Source organism: Arvicola amphibius, chromosome 7 (genome assembly GCF_903992535.2).
Source record: "Arvicola amphibius chromosome 7, mArvAmp1.2, whole genome shotgun sequence".
Classification (NCBI taxonomy): Eukaryota; Metazoa; Chordata; class Mammalia; order Rodentia; family Cricetidae; genus Arvicola; species Arvicola amphibius.
In genome coordinates, this window is record NC_052053.1 from 8,883,337 (window position 1) to 8,905,856 (window position 22,520).

At 47.2% G+C, this 22,520-nt stretch overlaps 1 protein-coding gene across 1 annotated transcript in view; it reads left to right on the plus strand.

Moving 5' to 3' along the window:
• Pde11a (phosphodiesterase 11A) overlaps positions 1-22,520 on the plus strand; it is a 309,344-nt gene that overhangs the window by 285,089 nt on the left and 1,735 nt on the right. The window lies entirely within an intron of this gene.

A 22,520-nucleotide genomic window follows, 5' to 3' on the forward strand; every position in this document is an offset into this window, starting at 1 on the left:
TTTTGGAAAATAAGAGGGAGAGGGGGAGGGATCGGTTCCTGGATGTGCTTTCTCCCACATTTAGCAGTCTAGTGAACGGAAGAAGAGACTTGGGGCAAGTTTCTTACTTGTCTTACAAAGGCGAACATGCGTGGAATGGCATTCACAGAAACTCAAAGGTAAAACAAACAAGCAATCCTCAAGAAGAGAGAGGAGAGAGAGGGATGCTGGGCATGGATCCGATGACGCTTGCACAGGCTCTGGCCACTAACTCCAGCGGCTGAAGTCTGCGAGCTTCGTGACCCCCCAGTTCCTAGTCAGTTCTAGCACTGGTTGTTCAGGTGTGGACTCAGCCCCTCCGGGGCTCAAGGCTGCTTCCCTGTCTTTCTGCTGTCCACAGATGTGTTGCTTGGATGGTGCCAACTCGCTGTAGGATAATTCTGTCCTTTTCCGGGATTACTCTTGAGATTCCAGAGACAGGTCCTCTCCACCTCCAGACATCAGCCACCAAAGGTGTCACCAATGGGGTGGCATCTCATCTCCCGCCTCCAATACCCTCCTCCTGCCTCTCTACCCACTTTTCTTTCTCCTGCTTTCTCTCTCCTCCTGCCCTAATACGCACAGTAGAAAACTGTCAAGCATCCTCTTGCTTGCCTGATGGGCTCTGTCCTTCTGTGGATGCCCCCCTCACACAGAGCTGACAGGCAGGCTTTCTCCAAGCTGAGACAGTGTTTCTGGGCCGCCGTTTACCTGAGAGCTGAATGCCAGATCTGTTTTACACGAGGAGCCAAGGCATCGTGACTCAGAGTGGAAAACGCTTTGTTTTCCTTCTTTCAAAATACCGTCCTCGATACACGTACCACACCTGATCCTAAGTGCTGATAGCAAAAGTTGCTCCCCTCCAAAATATCCCGCGTGTTCTTAGTCAAACAGGAATGAGAGGGCAATACAAGCATTCAAAAGGACAGCTCCATGAACTTTCGGAAGCCCTTCTGCTATGAACGATCTCCAAAGCTTTGCTGCACCACTGATGGAGACGGGTGTGGGCATGTGGAGAAGGGAAGTGCGGGCAGAAGGAAAGACGGCAGGGAGGGAGGGAGGGAGACAGAAACAGAATGACAGAGACAGAGACAGACAGAAAGACAGAGACAGACAGAGCAGAGTGACCGAGAGACAGAGAGAGAGAGAGAGAGAGAGAGAGAGAGAGAGAGAGGCAAAGAGACAGAGAGAATCTGGTTATGGCAGGCTCCTGGTTGGCAATGCCAGGTTCCTATCTTCCTGATACCCTGGATTAACGTTGAGGGCATCTCATTTCATTCTGAGCCCCTCATCTCTGCCTTCCACCTCTCTTGTCCCAACCTCTTGTCACTTGACTATTCACTTGCCCAAGTACAGTTTGCTCAAAGCACAAGACTCCCTAACTCCTTTTTTGGGGGGAAAAAACCTCCCCCTGACTTTGCCAGCCTTTCCTCCCATCTCCCCTCTGCCTGCAGCACACGGGCCCGAAGGACCTTCTCTATAAAACGCCACCTGTCCTCTGCATCCGACAGCTCTCACTCAGGGTGCGCTCTATGCCCATCTGTCCCTTTCCTCTGTGGGACTGGCTTCTGCCCCACATCCTCACACGCTGGAGCTGCTCTGTAAGTGTTTGCTGAACAAATTAGTGAAGAGATAAAGCGTGAGCGGCTGGATGCAGTGGCACAGAATAATCAGGAGCAGCAGCAGGTAGGAAGAGGGGTTAGAATGTCTTTCTAAGTTACCATTGAAACCATAAAAACTCTTTCAGCAGGCTATGCCCCGTTCTATTCCTGCCCATAATCTAAAGTCTATGGCCTATGGTATCCTTCTCGAAGGCTGTTTAGTTCTCATCATGGTTGAACTGGCTCTTAATTCCACTGTAAAGCACCAGTTTATAGCCATGAAGTTTGCAGAACTTTGGCTTTTCCAGCTAAGAAATATGTTAAATTTACTTTTACCCAGCATTGCCAGAGAAATTAACCTCCTAGTTATTTTAATATTCAAGTTAATAGATTGGGCTAGCATACACCATACACATGGTGCAGGAGACTATGTGGTAACTGTGTGTGCATGATTTCAGAAACTTATAATGTAATAAAAGACACCCAGTGTATCAGGGTTAAAACTCCAAGTTTATTTGACTTAGAGAACTTTTTTCCAAACCCGACAGTCACTGATACAAACATCACATCCTGTGCCTTCAAAGGAAGTGTTAAGTGGCAGATGGTCCCTAGTCCTCAGCACAGTGAAGGCCACCACCACCACCACCACCCCGGCTCCAACGTTTGCTTTATGTTGTGCAACTTAGAAAAACCGCCCTGCATACTACTGGACCCAGTTTATTCATATGTAATTTATAAACTAAAGAACTGCCATCATGACTCTGTATTAGAATTGGCACTTATGGGAAGTGAGCGCACAGTCAAAGGGGAAGTGGTCTTGCTCCACACAGCATGTATCCTCTGTGGCGGGTGTTCTAAAGGGTTCCCAAGAATATCCAAGATGGCTGCTAGATCCTGACTGTGGTTATTGACAAAGTTACAGGCTTGTAAATATTAAACAAGGCTCACAACGCATTGCCTTGTCCTACCAATGTGTGCCGATGGGCTCCCAGCTGACGTTGCCGAGCAGCGGGTGAATCTGCTGGCCAGAGTCTAAAACAAAGCTAAAACTTTCTGCGGGACTAGGTTTGAGAAGACAACCTGTAACCAGAGCCAGCAGTGGCTGTCCCTATGCACTCTTTGTGAGCAAACGTTGAGTACCGTGTTTACCATGGAATGAGTTTAAGCTGTAGGGTTTGGATGTGCCTTTACATACATACGTAATTCTTCCTAACTCATGAGCGGAGGCTTCATTCTGGATCCTAGAAGTGTCCGTCATCTGAATTTTATAGATGAGATGAAACTCACAGAAGCTGGTGGGTTTAAAGTTAAGCGGTGGATCCAGGGCAGAGGCAAGTACCCCTGGCCTTTCTGTGCGCACCGCTATCCTGACCGAGATTGGGAAAGGTGACTCCACGTTGCTCAGCAGTGCAAATAGAACTGTGGATCCTTCAGAGGATGCAGGGTCCCTGGATAGCAGGCTCTGTCTGCTGGCAATCAACAAATGTACACCAGGTTGTCCTTGATGCAACACTTTCACCTGGAAACTGGGTTGATGAGACCAGTTAAAGGTAGCAAAATGTCATCTTTCTGAGAAGCCCGTTTATTTCACAAGAAGGGAGTGTGTTTTAAAACAGTGAAATCCCTTAGGCAATGGTAGAGGCTGGAGTAAGTTTGAGGAGCTTGACAGAAAATCCTTGATCGCTTTGAAAATTATGAACATTAACGGCTCTGTTTGCAAGATCTCAAAAGGGAATGAGAAGGCTAAATAAATGGCCCCTTTGCAAATGCCTACAACATCGAAGCTGACCGATAGGAGGAACAAAAGCCACATTCTCCTGCTCTAATGCTCCCCTTTATACCACAGTCCGCAAGCAAAACCAGCTTCCCCTCGGCATGCCCGGGTACACCACAGTCTCTGCTCTGACCTCTTAACACGAAGTTCAAAACAAGAGGGAAAGAGAAAATCCTACATGATTTTCACTTTGTCCTTCGACGGCTGCCCTGGTCAGTTTTCTTTGGCAACTTTTCACAACCTAGAGTCGCCTGGGAAGAGGGACCCTCAGTTGAAGAATTATTTGTCAGACTGGCCTGAGCCGCGTCTGCAGGAGATTGCCTTGACTGATGGGTGATGGGAGAAGGCCCAGCCCACTGCAAGTGGCGCCGTCCCAGGCAGGCAGGTCTGAGCTGTCTGAGAAAGCAAGCTGACCTGAGCGCATGGCGACACACACCTTTAATCCTAGCGCTCTAGAGACACAGGCAGCTGGATCTCCGTGAGTTGGATGGCTCAGGGAGAAAAGGCACTTCTGTTCCGTCTGTGGACCTAAAGGTCCAAGCCTGGATGCCAGCATGATGGAAGGAGAGAACGGCTTCCCACAAAGTGGTGACCTCTTCTCTCTCTCTCTCTCTCTCTCTCTCTCTCTCTCTCTCTCTCTCTCTCTCTCTCTCACACACACACACACACACACACACACACACACACACACGCACACCGTCATCATTGCAAACAGTAAATCAATGTTAAAACTAAATTGGGGAGCAGTAGAGAAGTTGCGGTGGTTAAGATAATGTGCTCCTTCTACAAAGACCCAGGTTGCTTCCCTGCACTCACACAGCTGCTCACAATCACCCATAACTCCAGGTCCAGAGAGCCCAACACCCTCTTTTGACCTCCTCGGGCTCCTGCACACGCATGGTGCACATGCATATACACATAAAGTAAATAAATATTAGAAACTTTAAAACATCAAACACCAACCATTGGATGTTGGGCCCACTCCAATCCTATAGTATCTTGCTAACATCTTCAGAGACCCTGTTTGCAGGTCTGGTTACATTCATGGGTGCTAGGGCATAGGACCTACATGTGTGGTGCCCTTGGGGAGGGCACCGTGCTTTTGCACGATGGAGAATGAAAGGAAACAAGAAGCAGATAACTGGGCTCTTGAGAATCTGGCCCTTGTTGCCCAGCCAGGGAAGTCACCTCTATACCTGCTGCCAACTTAGGGGCATCAGAGAGTTCTCCCCTCAGAGCCCCATGTGGGAGATCTACAGGCGAACTGTATAGGATGACTGGCTGGACTCCCTGATGGTACCCACAAAGCAGAGAAGTCATACCCTGCTGTGGGGGTCAGGGCAGCCCGAGGGGAGACATCTGCAGACACTTGCACAGGGGCTCTCAGTGAATCAGATCCCTGCAGGGTGCCCACAAAATTAAGCCCACCCACGTCTACCAACGCAGCTCTCCTGCCCCCTCCCTCTACTCCCTTACCGGCAGCCTTGGGGGCTGCTTTCAGCTCCTTGTCTTTAAGCCTGTGCGGGGAAGAGCCACAGAAGAGCTGAGGGCGAGCTTCCCTACAAAAGGAGAGAGACAGGAAAAGGAAACAATCAGAACAAACAAAAAACTCTAAACTAAAAGAGTAAGAAGCTTGTTACAAGATGCCCAGGGGTTTCCCCTCCCCTACAGCGTGTTAGTTTCGGCCTCATGAGTGCTCTGCCGCCTGGGTCTATTATACTAGCGGACTCACCTGCTGCGAGTCGGCCCCACAGTTTCATCCCCCCCCCTCACTGCCCCTGTCGCCCGCTGCCCTTCAGTCCTCCCTCCTCACCGCTAGAGGGAAAAGAGGCTCAACGTGAGTGACCTGTAACCCTCAGTCCTGCGTTGACTGGCACCTGCCCGCTCTACCAGCACCACCTGGCTCCAGTCCAATCATTTGCCCTTGCTCAACCGGTCATCTCTGCGGGGCAATCGGGTCTCACGCCGGCTTCAGAACTCGCTCAGAGAACAAGGTCCTTGCAAAATAAATCTCCTTCCCCCAAGAGGTAGATGTATTCTAGACTCTGGACTCTCTGTGGCTTCCATTAGGGGCACATCCTAATTCTCAGTGTTCCTCCTTCCTTATTCAGCCGCAGGGTCCAGTACACTCCCTGGGGCAGTGGTTCTCCCACACACCCTCAGGGATGCTCTGTGCTTGCTGTTACCTGGCACCCAGGGACAGGCTCAATACACTCAAGTGCAGAAACTCAAGAGTGACAGAAACAGGAAACGCAGGGCTACCATGTTGCAGCTGACATGCTCTTGTGTCTGTCATTCAGTGTCTTGCATGCCTGTGTCACCTTGTAGTGGGCTTTAGCATTTCTGCCTACATTTCATGGATGAGAAACCAGGGACCTTGCACAGGCTGCTCAGAATCTCCTGGGAGTCAGGGGCCATTCAGTGTCTGAGCCAATACCTCCTAGAAGCACAGGGAGGGATGAGCTATAGCTGTAACATCACAGAGGCAGGGGATTCGTTCTACGAGTCCTTGGCCTAATGGGCTGTCAGCTTTAGATCTTGGTGCTACAGGTGATTTGAACAGCTGACATTTTTAGATGGAAAAAGGGAATCCAAGAAAGAGGAACATTCATAGGAAGAGCCAGTTGAAAAGAAAAGGTCCCAGAGTCTAAGGGGGACAACTAAGGACTGTTTTCAAAGCGTCCTTTTTCAAACCTGACCTCCAGGGTCATCAGCCTCATCCTCATTGACTTCTTATTGGATTACCATTGGTTCATAGATTTGACAGAAAGTCGCCTCATTCTGTTACATGGTAAAACCTTCCAGCATGGCTGTCACTGTTGCTGCCATGAACATCAGCTCTAACTGCCATTGTCTCTGCTGGAAACTGGGGTAAGGGCCAACTGCCTGGCTCACAGGGTGCAATGGTTCTGCAACCACATTTCTCAGATGCTGACTCGGTGATCAAGACCTGCTTCCCAGGCGCCATCTGACTCTGTAGGGCGCAATAACGAGTTAGATAGCACAGTCGCCCCTTCTCCAGGAGCGAAAACCCAGGCTAGAGTTCCTCAGAGCAACCCGAGAAGTCTCAGGAGATGGCAGAGCTCAGGTCCTCCCTGCCCTCCCATCTCAGACCCCACACCACGATGAATCACTGATGCCTGAGACCCTGCACGCCCAGATGGTAGCATTACACAGACCCCAGAGCCTCTGCGGAGTCTCTGGTACGTTAGCAACCACTGCTGTGATACTGAGCAGTCTAGACGCAAGTCTGCAGATCCTCTTCAGGCCAGGAAGGTCGCTATTGGGTGAAGTTAGGATGAGAACCCAAGACTTTGTTCATCAGTTTAGGGCTTGTCCTAATAGCCTCCCTCCTATGTATAAAATTTGAAGCATATCTCAAAGTTTTTTAAAGACATTCCAAAGACATAACCTTAAAAAGGAAATTTTGAGCTGGGTGTATTGATGCATGCTTATTGTCCCAGCACTTGAATGGCTGAGGAAGAACGGCAGGACTTTTGAAGCCTAGGCTGCATAGCAAGACCCAGTCTCCCTAAAGGGGAGGGGGGCAATGATGAGAGAAGCAGATTTCAAACAAGCAGAAAGCCGACTGAATGAGAGTTTGTTTTGAAGGGCAGGGTGGCGAGCTGAGAAGCCTCCAAGGAGGAGGAAACGGGAATGAAAAGTCAGCAAACAAGGTAGAAAAGACGCGTCTGAGCAGCTGAACAGAGGATCCGAAGGAAGATAAATGGATAATTTAACAGCCGTTCAGTTTTTCAGCAAGACAAAGGGCGAGCTACATTGCATCAGAAAAGGACTAGAAATGATGATGGATGACCCGGAGGATGGCGGTGGCCAGCCCAGGGCAGAGCTGAGGAACTAAATAAGGCTTGGGGACTGATAGGGATTGAAGAGTTCTCAAAATCTATTTAATGGTCAGGTGGGGGACATTGATCGCGTTCCAGAGGAAATGTGGAGGCGCAATGAGGTGGTCAGCCCTGATTTCCGATGTAGGCCGCTGAGCCGGAGTGCGCGTGCACAGCACCGGGGCAGAGTACAGAAGGCATTCAAACCGATTTTGAAGGAGAGTGGGAAAATACTAATTTAATTTGATCTTTATGAAATAAGCATTTGTCTTTTCTATTCTCAGACTGAGAAGCCGTTCTAACTATTGATTCATTTAACGCTTCTCACACGGCCAAAAATTGCCCTTGTGAGTTTATTTATTATTTATTGCCTTGCTGAGGGTTGAACACCAGGCCTTATGCATGCTGGGTAAGTACTCTGCCACTGAGCTCTACCCCCAGCCCCGTGGAAGGGCTTTAAATATTTTATCGTTGAATAGTTAACACATGCCCAGTGAACACAATTTAAATTGTTTGAAAAGCAAAAAGAATCAAGAAATGCTTCTCCCTAGGCTGTCGATCTGCCTCAGTTTCTCTCTCTCTCTCTCTCTGAGATCAACTACTACTAACCAGCGTGTTGTGAACAATCAAAACAGTCCATATGGCCACAGTGTCCCAGCCCTGATTTCAGCCCACAATGCTTGCTCATTTCTGAGCACAGATAGGAAGGTTGATATGCGTCCTTCTTTACATGTAATATATTTAGAGATTGTTTCTGATTTGTAGTCAAAGCTGGCCCATCCTTTGATGGCTGTATAGTATTAGATTGTGAAGATAAAGATGAAGTTATTTAACTAATAATTATTTGTGGACCCTGATGTTTCTAAAAGTCTGCTGCTGTAAACAGGATACCATTATCCTTATAAACACACCGTATCCACACTTAATTAATAGGATAGATAGCCAGAAGTGGGGTCACTGGCCTTTGAAGTAGACATTTGGAACTTGGACGGCTGTGGCCAGCGTTTGCTCTGTGGAATTTGAACTATTTTATATTCCCATCAGTAAGGCCTGAGGTGCCAAGACACTGTGCCCTGGGCTGCAAGAATTAGTGTTATCAAATTTCCTTAATTCTTGTTAGTATTGTGTGTGTAAAATATATCTCACTGTAGTTTTCACTTTTATTTCCCATACCGTATTTATGATGTAGCTTTAGACTTGCTTACTAAAATCTACTTGCCCCCTTTCCTGTTGAGCAGGAGCTCACTCTCTATCACATTTTCCCGTTTATCATTACCTTTTCACCTCATTTATGCTGTGCCTCTATTAATAGACGTTTTGTTTGGAGTTTTTTGGTTTTTGCGATTTGGTTTGGTTGGTTTCGGACAGAGTCTCACTGTGTGGCCGCGGCTGGCTCTGAGCTCTCTATGTAGACTCTACTATTTTATCTGATAACACACCACAATAGATTTAATGTCTGGAGAGTTTAGTTTCACCTTCCCCAGTACTCTTCAATATTTCTAGGTCTGCTTATTTTTCTATATAAATTTTTAATTTTGGTTCTAAACCGATTTTATATTAAAAGGCCAGTGACTGAAAATTAAATTAATGTATCTTCCTACCATTCAAAAGGTGGGTCTGCAGCTCACGGGGATGTGTTTAACCTATGAAAGTCTGTGTTTCCGTAGAACAAAAAGCTGCACCTTAGAAATGCAAGGCAACCATGATGCTGTTGGCCCCACTGCCCCTATACGTGCAAACACCCCTGTATCTTATCCTACGAGGAACTTATATCTCAAGAAATAAAGAGTCGCAATGATCTGCCCCTGCCAGGTGCTGCAGAGGGCAAATGAAGCCCTTCCCATGGGCAAAGAGGCCGGCTACTAAAGCAGCACCCTCCATAGAGATGCAGGTAGAGGTGATCTGGACACAGAGCCAGCGGCGAGAAGACAGCCCTTGTTCATCTTCTTATTCTTTCTCTTGAAAATCTCACCATCTTTATGGTCCTAGAATTGAGACAGAGGAATTTCCCCACCATACAGGAAATAGCCACTGTAAGAATAGGGGATTTCTGTCACCAGCGTCCTCCACCTAAAGACAAGGCATTCCTCCTGGGTGCTTTGGGTCTCAGTCTCCCTAAGTCTGGCGTATTGGGATGTGAAAGCTTGGTGACTCCCCCCTTGTCGTAGGAGCATTTCTTGCTGATGGGAGGGAGAGCCTCTTGTAAGCTCATGTAAGTATATGCACCTATGCATGCATTTCTCTCTCTCTCTCTCTCTCTCTCTCTCTCTCTCTCTCTCTCTCTCTCTCTCTCTCTCTCTCTCTCTCTCGTGCACACGCACATGTGCGCACACAGGCATGTGCACACACACACACACTCACACGCACATACACATACACACACATGCATGCACACATGTGGACTCAAAATTCATCAGAGTTACATTACACCCACTTATTACTACCGTTAATTCGTCTCTGACTCTTAGGGAGACTTTCAAACACGTGTTTGTAAAAAGAGTAAATGCTGAGAGCATGTTCTAAAATCTGTTCTTGGAGCACTGCAATGCTGTCCTCAGAACACAATTCATGCTAAAGGCACAGATTTGCAACTGTGCCTATCTCCTCCACACACACACCCTATGCATTGGGGTCTCTCAGATTCAAGGCCCATGAGAAAGAAAAAAAAAGGTTAAGTAAGAAAATGGATATTTGGAGCTACCAAACTCAAAAACGTTCATGGTCCCTTTTACACATTGAATTTTGAGGAAAAATGGATTTTATGTATTTCTATAAAAGCTCAGGGGGCCTAATTTTATTGGAAAACACTCTGATGTGTAAAAAGGTGGATTATTACCATGTGGCTACATTTTAGTTACATGTCCCAACTGCCCCTTATATGAAGCCCCATTCATCAAAAACTGCAGCTTTTGGGTCAGCAACCATTCCTGCCCAGTCAGGAGTTGCCCTCACAATGAACATGATTGATGAGCTACCAGGCTTCTCTGAAAACCCAGCCACTAGGATAACCCAGGACCCTGTCCTAGAGGGGCTCATTAGAACAGAAGGCACTGTTCTCTGTTCCCATTCAGAGGGGCTGTCCCTCAGCTGGCCTGTCAGTTATCCCTCACGGCCCGTGTTTCATCTTTCCAAAGCAAGGTGGAGACGAGCTGAAGATAAAAAGATTCATTGTCTACACCTAAAGTTTTGAAATGGTGTTGAGGTGGCCTTCCTTTTTGAGCTGACAATAGACCATCAGGGATTCTTAAACAACCCCCCTGCAAAAGAAGGGGTACCCCTCTGTTGTTGGCCCTAATAAGATGGGAAGTAGTTTGTGTGACCAACACGCCAGTTAAGATCCCAGATAAGAAGATATCACGAGCTTTGTACCCAAGCAGGCCTGGACTGACCCAGGTTAGGGTTTATGAGCCTGATTTCCCCAGTGTCAGGTGCATAATCTATATAACTGACCCAGTGAGACCCGCTCACTACACGGTTGTGATGTTAAATCAGCAAAGATACAGTGCTCCTGGCCTGGAAGTCAAGATCCACCAGGTACTCGATGGCTCATCACCCACTCTGTAGAAGAGCAAACAATGGGTGTTCCAGCACAGGCCATGACCGTAGACGTGGCTCGTCCAGCTCGACGCTGTACAGTTCCCACCATGCCCTGCTTACCATACAGCCTGACATTATGGAAATAGCAATGCTTTCATCCTGGGAGTCTAAATTTCTTGCCTCATTAATTCAGAATGTTAATGTCATCCTGAATATCTTTTCCTGCAAAGAAATCCCCCCGAGCATATAAAGAAGAAAGCAAAACACGTCACTGTGGGGTTAGAACAGAAACGGGAAGGAAGAGCTTGGCTATATGCTGACTTTCACATGCACCGGCAACCCTCTCCAGCCCCGGGAAGATAATGCTCTCTTTGTGAGTTATTACTGCTATTGTAATTAGCTGCCAGGATATTAAACATAGGAACCATGAGCACCATCTCCAGGTATACCAAGGGTCGGCGATGCCCCTAAGATTCCAGCTGCCGATCTGAATCACACTTGCTCTGGGTCCTAATGACATTGCCTGCCTTTGTGCAGAGCACTATCACTGTGGCGGGTCATCTTTACTGTGGCGGGCCATCTTTACTCTTCTTTGGATAACTATCTCCCATTATTTAGATTTTAAGATCTCCAGTCTCACTGACACGTACACGCACACATGCACACACCTGACAGCGTGTTTTAGTTTCTGCAAACCTCTCACCTAGCCAACTTGTCAAAATACCACACACAGAAAAATCATTCTCTCAGTTGGACAAAGCAATCCACCCTACGGTAAACACAGTGTAATACTGAATCCGCACAAGGGGTAAATAACTGGCTGTGGGTTTTCCTTTCTGAGTTCACCTGGGTCACGCCAGGATCAGTGACCGCCAGCAGCTAGCTAGCTGGCCCCTTTGTGCCCCCTATGCTAAGAGCGGCCATTGTGCTGTCTCATTGACTGTGCCACCAGAGGGAGCTGACATCCTCCTCCCGTGCCTGCCAGGGCCCACAAATCAGGACAGGACGAAACTGTTCAACCTCCTAAGAAAAATGGCCCTCTCTGCTAAGCAGGCTGGGGCTCGGGGGAAAAAGGCAATACCTGCCACTTCATCTGGACTCTAACTTGAAGTAGGAGGGGCTGCTGGGTGAGTGTCAGCACCGTGTGTCTGTACTGAGAAAGGTGGGACACCCAGAAGCGAGCCACCAGTTCAGAGTTTTGGGGGAGACCTAAAGATGGGAGAGAATAAAGAGCAAAGGTTAAGAGCGCGCAGGTTAGTTCGGGCAGTAATGGGATTTAGTGGCCCATGTGGCTCGGGAGCAAAGAGGAGCCTTATAGGTGTATAGGTGTCTCTGGGGGGATGGGGTGGGGGAGGGGGCCAGAGGCACATGCCCTCTTCCCTACCTGCCCTGGCAGAGTTCTAGACATCGTGACACTTAGATAACAATGTCTTCCATCTGTTGGGGTGTGTGCACATGACAAGTCGGTATCCGTGGGTTTTCCTACTGGATGGTGGGTATTGCACACCGTCCTCTGAGAGGAGAACCTAGACCACTCTGATGGCTTGCTCTGCATACAATTTGGGCCTGGCTAAAGAGTAGCCCAGTGGTTAGCTTTGAATGGCCTAGAGGCCCAGGCTCTCAAGTCACAACTCTGTCATTATAGATGTTACTGTACCACAATAAAAGGGGGAGGAGTTCCAGGTTAAATTCTGCAAGCGTGCTGACTGGCTTGGCTTGGGCCTTATGCACATTCCTAAACAGATCATTGGGATACTCCTATTGCCAGCCTGGAGGAGAAGGGTTCATGGGATAGGTTCTGGACTCGTGGAAGTGTGGCAGGCCAGTGTTAGCTTCTGTTGTCCATGAGAGTTTTTATAACCCGTGGCTAAAGAAAAAAAGTTTAAAAATACACACTCATGTGCATGAACACACAAACAACTCTCTCTCTCTCTCTCTCTCTCTCACTCTCTCACTTTCTCTCTCGTTCTCACTCTGTCTCTGTCTCTGTGTGTGTGTGTGTGTGTGTGTGTGTGTGTGTGTCTGCAGGAGAGCAGTTTGTTCAAGGATCAAAGTAATTAGAACATCCTGCCATCTCCACAGTCAGGAAACAGAGACCTAACTATGATATCATCCATATCCTGCCACTAGTACAGATAAAAATAACCTCGACTAGCCCGTCTGGACTGCTATGCTGTGGCGCCTGCACAGGCGTGACGAGACCTAGAGCCTCTTTATCTTTTTTAGCACACGGCTGCCTTGTTAAAGTGTCCCTCACCGTCATAAGTTAGCCACTGTAGCTCCAGCCATTAAATTGAAATTCCAGTAACGGCAAGGAGATAGGGATAAAAGTGAGGGGAAGAAAAAAAAAGCCCCTCCCGGCTGAGAGTGAGCCTCTCAAGCTTGTCCCTGAAATTCTGCCTTAGGAATTCTGCTTACATCTCTCTGACCACTGGTAAGTTCAAGGAAGACTAAAATGCATACCGGACAGGCAGCTTGCAAACGCTACTAGAAATGCCACACTGCCAACAGGACAAATGACTGTGTCCCCCCATGGGGCAAAGGTTATAAGGCCAGAGTCTCTTGGCCCTTTCACCCAGGCCACGGAAGAAGAACAAACAGTAGATAGCTCCCCCTCTCAGCTGCTGTAAGCCCACTGAGTCAACTGTGTGAGTCATGGCCTCTGCAGGGGCTTGTTTCTGTCACCAAACGTCAACCCCATAGCTTGACAACCTTTGAAACTGTTCCTGCTCTGCAGGGTGGCCTCCCTCCCATGAGTCTGAAGCCACTGCAGAACTAGGGTCTGTTGAGGACATCGACGGGGAAATTATATGCTTTGGGACTGACAGACAGGACCCACCTAGGAATTCATTTTTCTTTTCTAACTCTCCTTTTCAGGGTTGCTCCACACAAAACCATATGCTGACACCACCGTTGTGGTCATTAGTGACTAGTGTGGACTCTGCATTCAAAAATCCATGTGCAAACCCCAATACTGTCTTCCCCAGGCAAATTTTGTAACAGTTTGGGGCCAACAACTTCTTTGCTGCTGCTGCTGCTGCTGCTGCTGCTGTTGTTCTTGTTCTTCTTGTTGTTGTTGTTGGGGGTGAATTTTGTTTGGTTGGGTTTTTTGTTTGTTTGTTGTCCATAAAATGGGAGAATAAGGATGTATCTCCTGCTGGCTGCATTGAGGACTTAATAAGGAAAAATTCTATGAAGCATAGATGCAGGACCTGACAGCGTTACATGTGTTGCAGATGTAAATATTTAGTCTTTCTTTCCAGACTTCTGAAAACTATACAAATAGATGCTCTAAGGCTGGTGTTCAGTGAAAACATTTCCTTCAAGATGTCTGGTTTGTTTCTGTGCTCAGCACCGTTGTTTGATTGTTTGCTTTTCCAAGTGCGGTTTAAAGAACGGCTGGGAGCCTCATATGGTAGTTAATATATTATCTTAAGCAATTTAATGCAAATTAATTTTTACACAACCTTGAGTTTCCAAAGCCATTGGACTAGGAAGGGAAAGAGTGATGCTTAGGAGGCTGTTTGCTGTCTCCATCTGGACCCTGGAGCGGCCCCATCTGCTCTCACGGGTACCACCAGCTCTCAGCAGCTCCCCTACCAAACAGCATGCAGAACCCTTAAACTCGGGAGCTTGCTTGAGTGCATGGAAAGACGGATGCTTCGGGTTTTCTAGGAAACATAAGGGGATTAGTTGGGCATTTCAAAGTTCTGATTTGACATCAAGTTTATAGTGTATTTTATTTCTGAATTTCTTTCTCTCTCGTGATCTGATAGGGTCATGAGAAAGGCAATTCTCAATCTCTCGGAGGGTTTCTCAGGCTGTGGGCTTATTCTGCTGAGTATATTGGCACTCAGTGGGAGCCACTAAATGGTTCAGGAGGGAATGCAAGCTTGAGACCCTTTGAAAGCCGATTGGACTGGAGCAAACGGGAGGCAGGGAGACTAGTTAGGGCGCTATCACAGAGTTCAGATGGAGGAGTATGGTACCCTGCAGAGGCGCTGTAGTGGCAACAGCAGGACCAGGGCACAGAGACCCTTTGGAAGGGAGGTGAATAGGCTGATGACTTCGGCAAGCCAGTAGAAAGAGCAGTTCTGCGAATCTCAGAGTGGAACCACGGCACGGATGACAGCACTCAGCTCCTGAGAGAGTGGCCTTGTGAGCAGATGGAGGTCTCAAGGAAGGGGAAGAGCTCAGCTACGCATGGTCAAGTCACTGTGTCCAGCCATGACAGCACACGGGACAGGAGTGGCTTGAATATGACTCATGGCCAGCAGGATCACTGCAAAGTGGCAGGTCCAATCTGGGGCTGTCTCTGTTAACTCATCAATATTCTTCGCCTCTGGAACCTAGAAGCTCAGCGGTTTGCTAGTCTAGACGTTCAGACTTGCTGCCACCCTTGGCGGCTTCCTTCCGAAGTCACACACCATACATAGAAGCCTCCTGTGTTTCTCAGAGACACTCTCGCTCCCGTGAACCCAAGAGAATCTGAAAGCCTGCCACTGCTGGTGTGCCCCTTGCCCCTCCTGCTGGAGGTCTGGGTGGTGATGTCAATTGCACAAAGTGTCTATGCTTTTCCATTTCAAAACCCCAGCCCCCCAGGACCCCCGAGATCTTCACTCACAGAGGAAAGGACCGTAGTTGCGGAGCAATGCTGCACAGGGCTGAGACGAGCGAGAGCTACCTCCAGCTGCCATCTTACCAAACCCCGGAGGCAGAGGCGTAGCCTTGCCTAACACGCCTGCGTTCAGCCCCGGGCAATTAAAAGGGGGCAGTATTTTGAAAAGCACTCTGATTTCTTTCTGTTCCCAAAACTGTCTCTCAGTTTCTAGTAGTTCCCTTTCATAAGGTGCTGGTAAGAAATGGCAGAAAACGCTCTCATGTTGCTAACAGTTTGGAACTGTCATTCAACAACAAAAATCTTCATCCCGAAAAATGAATGACCAGCTCGGAGAGCTTCCTCAGACACCATTAAAGTGCTGAGGATAAATTCGGGCATGTTCAGATGCGAAGCCTAGCCTGGCACAAATTTGGTTTCTCTTGGTGCCATTATAACAGTGCAGCAACAGCCACCCACTGGGCAGAGCGGTTTCTGATGTTTCTGGCAGCAAACCAGGCTCTTTATTCACGCTTTGGTCCTGCATCTTGTCAAGATCCCAGAAGTGACTGCAGTCAACTGGAGATACACAGCAAGCCCCAGCGGTAGCAGGTATGGATCACAGCAGTGGGGGAAACCGAGGACATACTGACTGCCGGCAGCTCAGGGAGCTGAAGGAACAGTCTCCGGAGCCACACCGTGAGCACAGCTCTGCTCATCTGCAGGTGGAGCTTCTAGGTTTGTTTGTCTAGCAGGACTGGGTAGCAGGTGAGAACAGGCCAGCCTGTCTTAGCCACTCTTAGGTTAAGGCTAGGAAGCCTTAACCATCCATTAGTCAGTGACAGGGAGACAGGAGAGGCCACTATCTCCCGAGGTCACTGTAATGGGAACTAGATATTTAAACCTAACTAAACAAAGCTGACGGGCTCAGTTTCTGTGCAGTTCATGGAGTGGCGCAGCCATCAGTCAGCTTCCCCTTACCATAGCAAAGCACCTCCCGTCATGGTGGGGAAGGCAAGGTGGTGAGAACGCAGCTGTCTGGTCATGTGTCCACATCTGGAATCAGAGAGCTCAGATCCACAAGAGTAAACCCTTCTTAAGTTGCGTCTCCCAGATAATGACAAAAGTAATGTGCACATAAAATTCATGTCTACTAAATTCTAATATTTAATATAGAATTACCAGGCATTCAAAGAAGCAAGAAATTTTTGATCCATAATAATAAAAAAAAAACCTCAACCAGTACACTTATAAAAGAGAGAAAAAATGTTTTTTAAAAGCTTATAGAGAGCCGGGCGGTGGTGGCGCACGCCTTTAATCCCAGCACTCGGGAGGCAGAGGCAGGCGGATCTCTGAGTTCGAGGCCAGCCTGGTCTACAAGAGCTAGTTCCAGGACAGGCTCTAGGAACTACAGGGAAACCCTGTCTCGAAAAACCAAAAAAAAAAAAAAAAAAAAAAAAAAAGCTTATAGAGACTTCAATCTGTGATTCGATGAACCTTTGCTTTGGGTCTCTGGTGGGGGTGCCAGAAATCAGGAGCATATGGCCAAGCACACTCAAGTTGAGACCATTCAGGTTGGCATCCACAATACATCCCAAACAGACTTACACTTCCTCTCTCCAGCTGTACTTGGTCTATAACAGGAATGCCCTTTGCTCAACAGCAGGGGCCCTCTGCAGTGGGCCAAGACACCTGGCTTCATGGGAAGACCTGGTAGTCATCCTCACCACTGATGCAGACCACGTGACCCCTCCACTCTTCACCCCAGCACCAACAGCTACTTCTGTCATCGTGAGCCTCTCACAGAAAGTGCAAAGCCCGCGTTCATCATCCATTCCAATGAGTTTCTGACTCATTGACTAAGAAGGGGGCGTTCAACCTCATCTGGACAGGGGCGACCACCTCGGAGGCTACACACACAAGGAAAAGATGGTCATATTTTAAAGCACTAAATATAAAATACAAAAACATTTTAAGTATGAAAGCTACAATTGGAGATCTAGATGACATGCTTCAGGAGCTTCTGAGAGAAGGCCTAGCAGGACTTGAATGGTCAAGGAGGACGAGTTGTCTCGGGAGGGACCTGCCACACAGTGCTTTAAACCAGGAAGGCTCGAGTAAAGACCCCTCAGTCTCTCCCTGTGTGATGACAGGCAAGTCATTTGACCTTGCATGAGTGGCAGTTTCCTTACCAATAAAGAGATGATGAAGGGACCTACCACACAGAATCGCCATGATGCTTCCATGAGACAGTGACGTCATACCCCTAGCCCTGTCTTATTGCAGGGGATGTTCATTGTATAAACCCGCTGTCTCTTTCTTAAACGTCATCAGAAGTGGGAAAGGGGGACGCACCATTTAGCCAAAGGAAGGTGTCCTCCCTTCTTTTGCTAGCAAAAATACTATAAGGGCTCACACCACATGTTGGAGGCATGCATGGTTCTGTTAAGCACTGTGGGTCTTGGCTGAGGTGAGTCTGTAGACATCTGGCAATATATTTTATTTTTTAGCTATTTTGGGTTGCCATGACTTAGGTAATGGGGTGGTGGTACTACCACTGGCTTCTAGGGTGACCTATAAAGTACAGCCAACACAGAAAGTGTTTAACTCACCCCAAACACCAGTACTAATGAGGTGGAGACACTATAGTAGCCAGTCTCTTTCATTACCCACCGAATTGATCCGGGCAATCCTTTCCTTTAGGTCTTAGTTTTCCTCCCAGATGAACTAACAGCAACACAGATGATAATTATTTGGCCCTCATAAGGTCCTTGAGAAAGTTAACGTGCCTGAAACAACACAGCCTGGAACAAAGTAGGCCTTCGGGAACACGGAACACGTGTGGTAGCTGTAAAAGCCCGTGAGATCAGCAGAGGGGCGGAGCCAGAGCCATGTGAGCCAGAGAGAGAATCAGCTGGGGCGCTGATGTGGCCTTCATGAGTGGAGTTTCCTTCAGGGACTGGAAATGGGCGAGGGATAAGAAACACTCTACAGCGATGTGTTTCTGTGATGCTTGGGAGAGCGAGGGCCCCGCGTACACACCGGCAACCGGATCGTAGAGAGAAGTCCAGATCCGCGTGTTCTTAGCTGTATCCGCTCTCACTCTTTTCAAGGCCTTAATCTAAACAATAGTTAGAATCATCTGTATTTTCACTCTCTTGTTAACTTGGTTAATGTAAGCCTCTTGTTCTATATCTTAGATGCTGTTTATATGCATTGATTTAACAGAATCTATCAAAATGCAAATTCACATACTCTGACCCAGAAATACTAATTCTACAATGTGACCGTCTGGTGGTCTTCATCTACAAAATGGCTAAGTACGGGATATCCTTGACACCGTTACTTAGAATGGCCAAATAGAAACACCTAATTTTCATTAACAACAGAGAACTAGCTTGACAAATTTGACAGCTGAAGAACATTAGGTAGACATAAAAAAATGAAATCTTGTGTTTCACTTTATATAGGTTAAAAATGTTTCTTGTGGGCCACCAACAGCTGATCATATCTATTGATCAACAGTTGGGGCAGTGTAGAAGCAAGACTTTACCTGCACCTTCTGTGCCCTTGTCTATCCCTTGAGCTATGAGAATGCTACTTATTGAGAATTATAAATAAAATATAGAATAAACTACACGTACTTGTCATAAGAAAGCTGAGCAGTGGAGTGTGACTTGCAGAGGCAGGAAGGAGGAGTCCCTCAGCCACCCAGATTGCTAGGTGTAAGGTGTGTCCCCTCATGCAGAAATACCGCAGGTGCTCCCGATGGATCGAGAGAGTGCCGGTGGGATCAGTAAGGCTATCCCAAGAGACAAGTTGTGCGTTCCAAACTGGGCATCCTGTGGCTGATGCAACCACCCACGAGTCCTTTGTAGGTGACAGTCCCCTCTCTCTACATAAGGAAGGACTGACTTTCCCAGAACCACCAGGAATTACCTGCTGGTGGCAAGCCTTCGGGAACATCCACTTCTCTGTATGTAGTACTCCTGCTCACAGCGCCTGGCTGGCAGTCCCTGGGAACCTTGGCACTTTGCAGATACCCCTTTCTCTGCAGATACACCACTAGCTCCTTGTCCTTGCACCCAACCGCATTTATGTAGAAAATTTATGGTATCAAAGCTATTCCTCCAGACAGGTGTTTTACTGCCTTGTCCAGAATCAACGCTTGTGCTAAGGGAAATGATTCCACCTGTGGCGATCCTGCCTCCGGAGAAAACAAGACAAAGAGGGATTCTGAGAAGGAGGAAACAAGACAAAGAGGGGATTCTGAGAAGGAGGAAACAAGACAAAGAGGGGGTTCTGAGAAGGAGGCATCTTCCCCCGGCCCCAGTGTTTCACTGCACACAGAGGGAGCAGAGGAAGAAGAAAGGAGATGACCGAGGAGGGAAAGTGTCTGGGGCTAAGCCAAACAAGCTTAAGTGTTTCAAAGAATAAATTGGCGGAGTAATTCGGATCGTGGGCAGGTGCTAGGAATGTAATTTAGTAAATGCTCGGGAACCTGCCAAAGAAGAGAAAAATGTGTTGCTTTTGAGATCATTTCCCAGCAGCTCCATAAAAGAAAACTGATTACAGGAATTTAATAAGTAAAACAGAGCCAGAAATAGTGTGATCAAATGAGTTTTTAATTACATTTCAAGCAGAAAAAATTCCAATTTGTGCTCCTGGGATTAAAAAAAAATAAGTTCTAGAGAAATGCTTTTGTAGCAGGAAAGAACATATCTGCTAATTTCCATAGCAATGACAGTAGTCCGTTCATTAAAGGGCTTGATCAGGGTAAAGAGGAGCCCGTGCCAAGGCACGCTAAACAAGACCATGGCAGCATCGCTGCTACACACTTTTGTCAGAAATAGACAGACAGACAGACAGACACTGAACATTGAGCAGAATTTGGGTATCTGCATTTTTCTAGTGGAAATGAAGGGAATTTTTAATTTTAATTTTTAATCACTGGGTTATTATGTTGCTTTGGTTTACTCGCATATGAAATAAATGGTACATCAGATTTTAAATGAGATGTTTCTAGTGAGTGTGACAAAGGTCACTGGAAAGAAGACACACACACTCACACATGCACACACTCACTGACACACACTCACTGACACACTCACACACATGCACACACACACTCTCTTTCTCTCTCTCTCTCTCTCTCACACACACACACACACACACACACACACACACACACGGCGCGATGGGAATGGATGAGAATAACTATTACAGGGCATCGATGTGCAGAGAAGGAGTCACCTCAACCAGCAAGAGTCTCTCTGTCCATTCAGGTCTGTTTAGGGGATCTGTCGGGTTTACTGGCAGGGCGTTTCAGGTGTGCTTAGGGAAGGACACTCCACCATCTACAGGACATGCTGTTCTTCAGATGAGGACTTTGCTGCAGGCCACTCCTTACCAAGGGGCACACCTAGACGGTGCTTTCTGGATGTGCAGGAACTGCTGTGGTTTTATTCTCAGTTCAGCTTTTGTCCCCTTGTGATGAATGGACCCAACCTGCAACCTCCATGGGACCAAGGTTTTAATCCCTGGCCTCAGAAGTGGGCTCACCTAGAAGATCATCTTTCTAAAGACAAGTACACCTGCAGCCCCAGGCTCATTCCTTTAGGGTTGTATAGGAGAAAGTTGCTATGGCAAGCCAGTCAGCAACACTCCCCCATGGTCTCTAGTTCAGTTCCTGCCTTGGCTTCCCTTAGTCATGAACTGTAACCTATAAATTCGCTCAGCATTTGAGGCTAGCCTAGTCTATGCCGTGAGTTTTAGACTGGCCAAGGCATGGTAAGACACTATCTAAAAAAAAAAAAAAAGCAACAACAACAGCAAAAAGATGGACTGTCACCGTACTTCCTTTTTTCTACTGCTGGAGCAGTAGAAAACACAGGGTTTTCCACAGACAAGACAAAGATTCTACCACTGAATGACACCCTTTATTTCCTTTTCTCAAAAATAGGATTGTCTAGAATATAAAAGGACTCCAAGACCCATTGCTATGTATGTCCTATATGAATGATTTTACTCATATTTCTTATTTATAGTTATTCACATGTAGATCTATAATAGTTGTTTTTGCTAATCTTATTTTATTGGTTGAATATGTTAAAGTCTTTCATAATAAGCAGTAAAACTTATTGCAATGCAGGGGAACAGAAAGACAAAATATTAGGATGAAGTTTACAGCTCAGAGGTAGAGTACTTGTCCTGCACGAGGCCTTGGGTTTGATCCCTAACACCATAGGGAGATAAATAAATAAAAAGCCTTTAACATAGAGAAAGGGAACTCTAAACTTTTAATTTTACAATTTCAGTTTTAAAAAAAGTTCCAATGGAACAGAGAATCATGAGGTTTTCCCAGCTGGGCAGGGTGTTCTCCATGCCCCTCTGGCCTGTATGATGTTTATCTACTTATATTTAGCCTGAGCCTTCTGAATCCATTCTTACTCTAGTTCATAGGTGACATCTTCGGCCCATCCCATAGTACTGCATCTCTGGGTAAACTGATTCGAAAGCTACAGAGGCTTATGTGCATCCAATTCAAATGAGACAACATGCTATAGGATCCCCATTCCACTGCCAGGGGCCATCCAGGGCTTCTGAGGTCAGAAGTCATTCACACCACTTGGAAGCAGGGACCTCTTCTCTTAAAGAGGGTAAATTAAATGCAGAAGGAAGTATTTAGAAGCACCAGTGGCTCTTGGGCAATTAAGGACCCCGAAGCGTCAGTTTCACGAGCCTGGTGAACCATGTGCCCCGTCTGATCATTGCTTACTTACATTTCCACTCTTGTCTCCCCCACACCTCTCCATTACTCTCTTCCCCGCCCCTTTCCCTTTGTCACTAGGGTGAAAACAGGTGTTTGCGTTAAAAGGCATAGGTTTAAAAGGGCGGAGTTAGGAACACTGAGAAAAGTAAGTAAGAGGGCTTGCGGCCAAGCTGACCAGCTATGAGGAAGGCAGGACTCTGGGAGACACATGAAGTCATGTCAGCAGGCTCCCATGAAGACACCCCCCCACACACCCATAACAGCACTCAGGGCTCTGCTGCCCTTTGACATCATTCAGATCTATGTCACCCCATGTTAATCTGTATGTTCAGCATGGCCACTGCGTTTTCGCTTTTGGAAGATGAGCCCCTCTTGT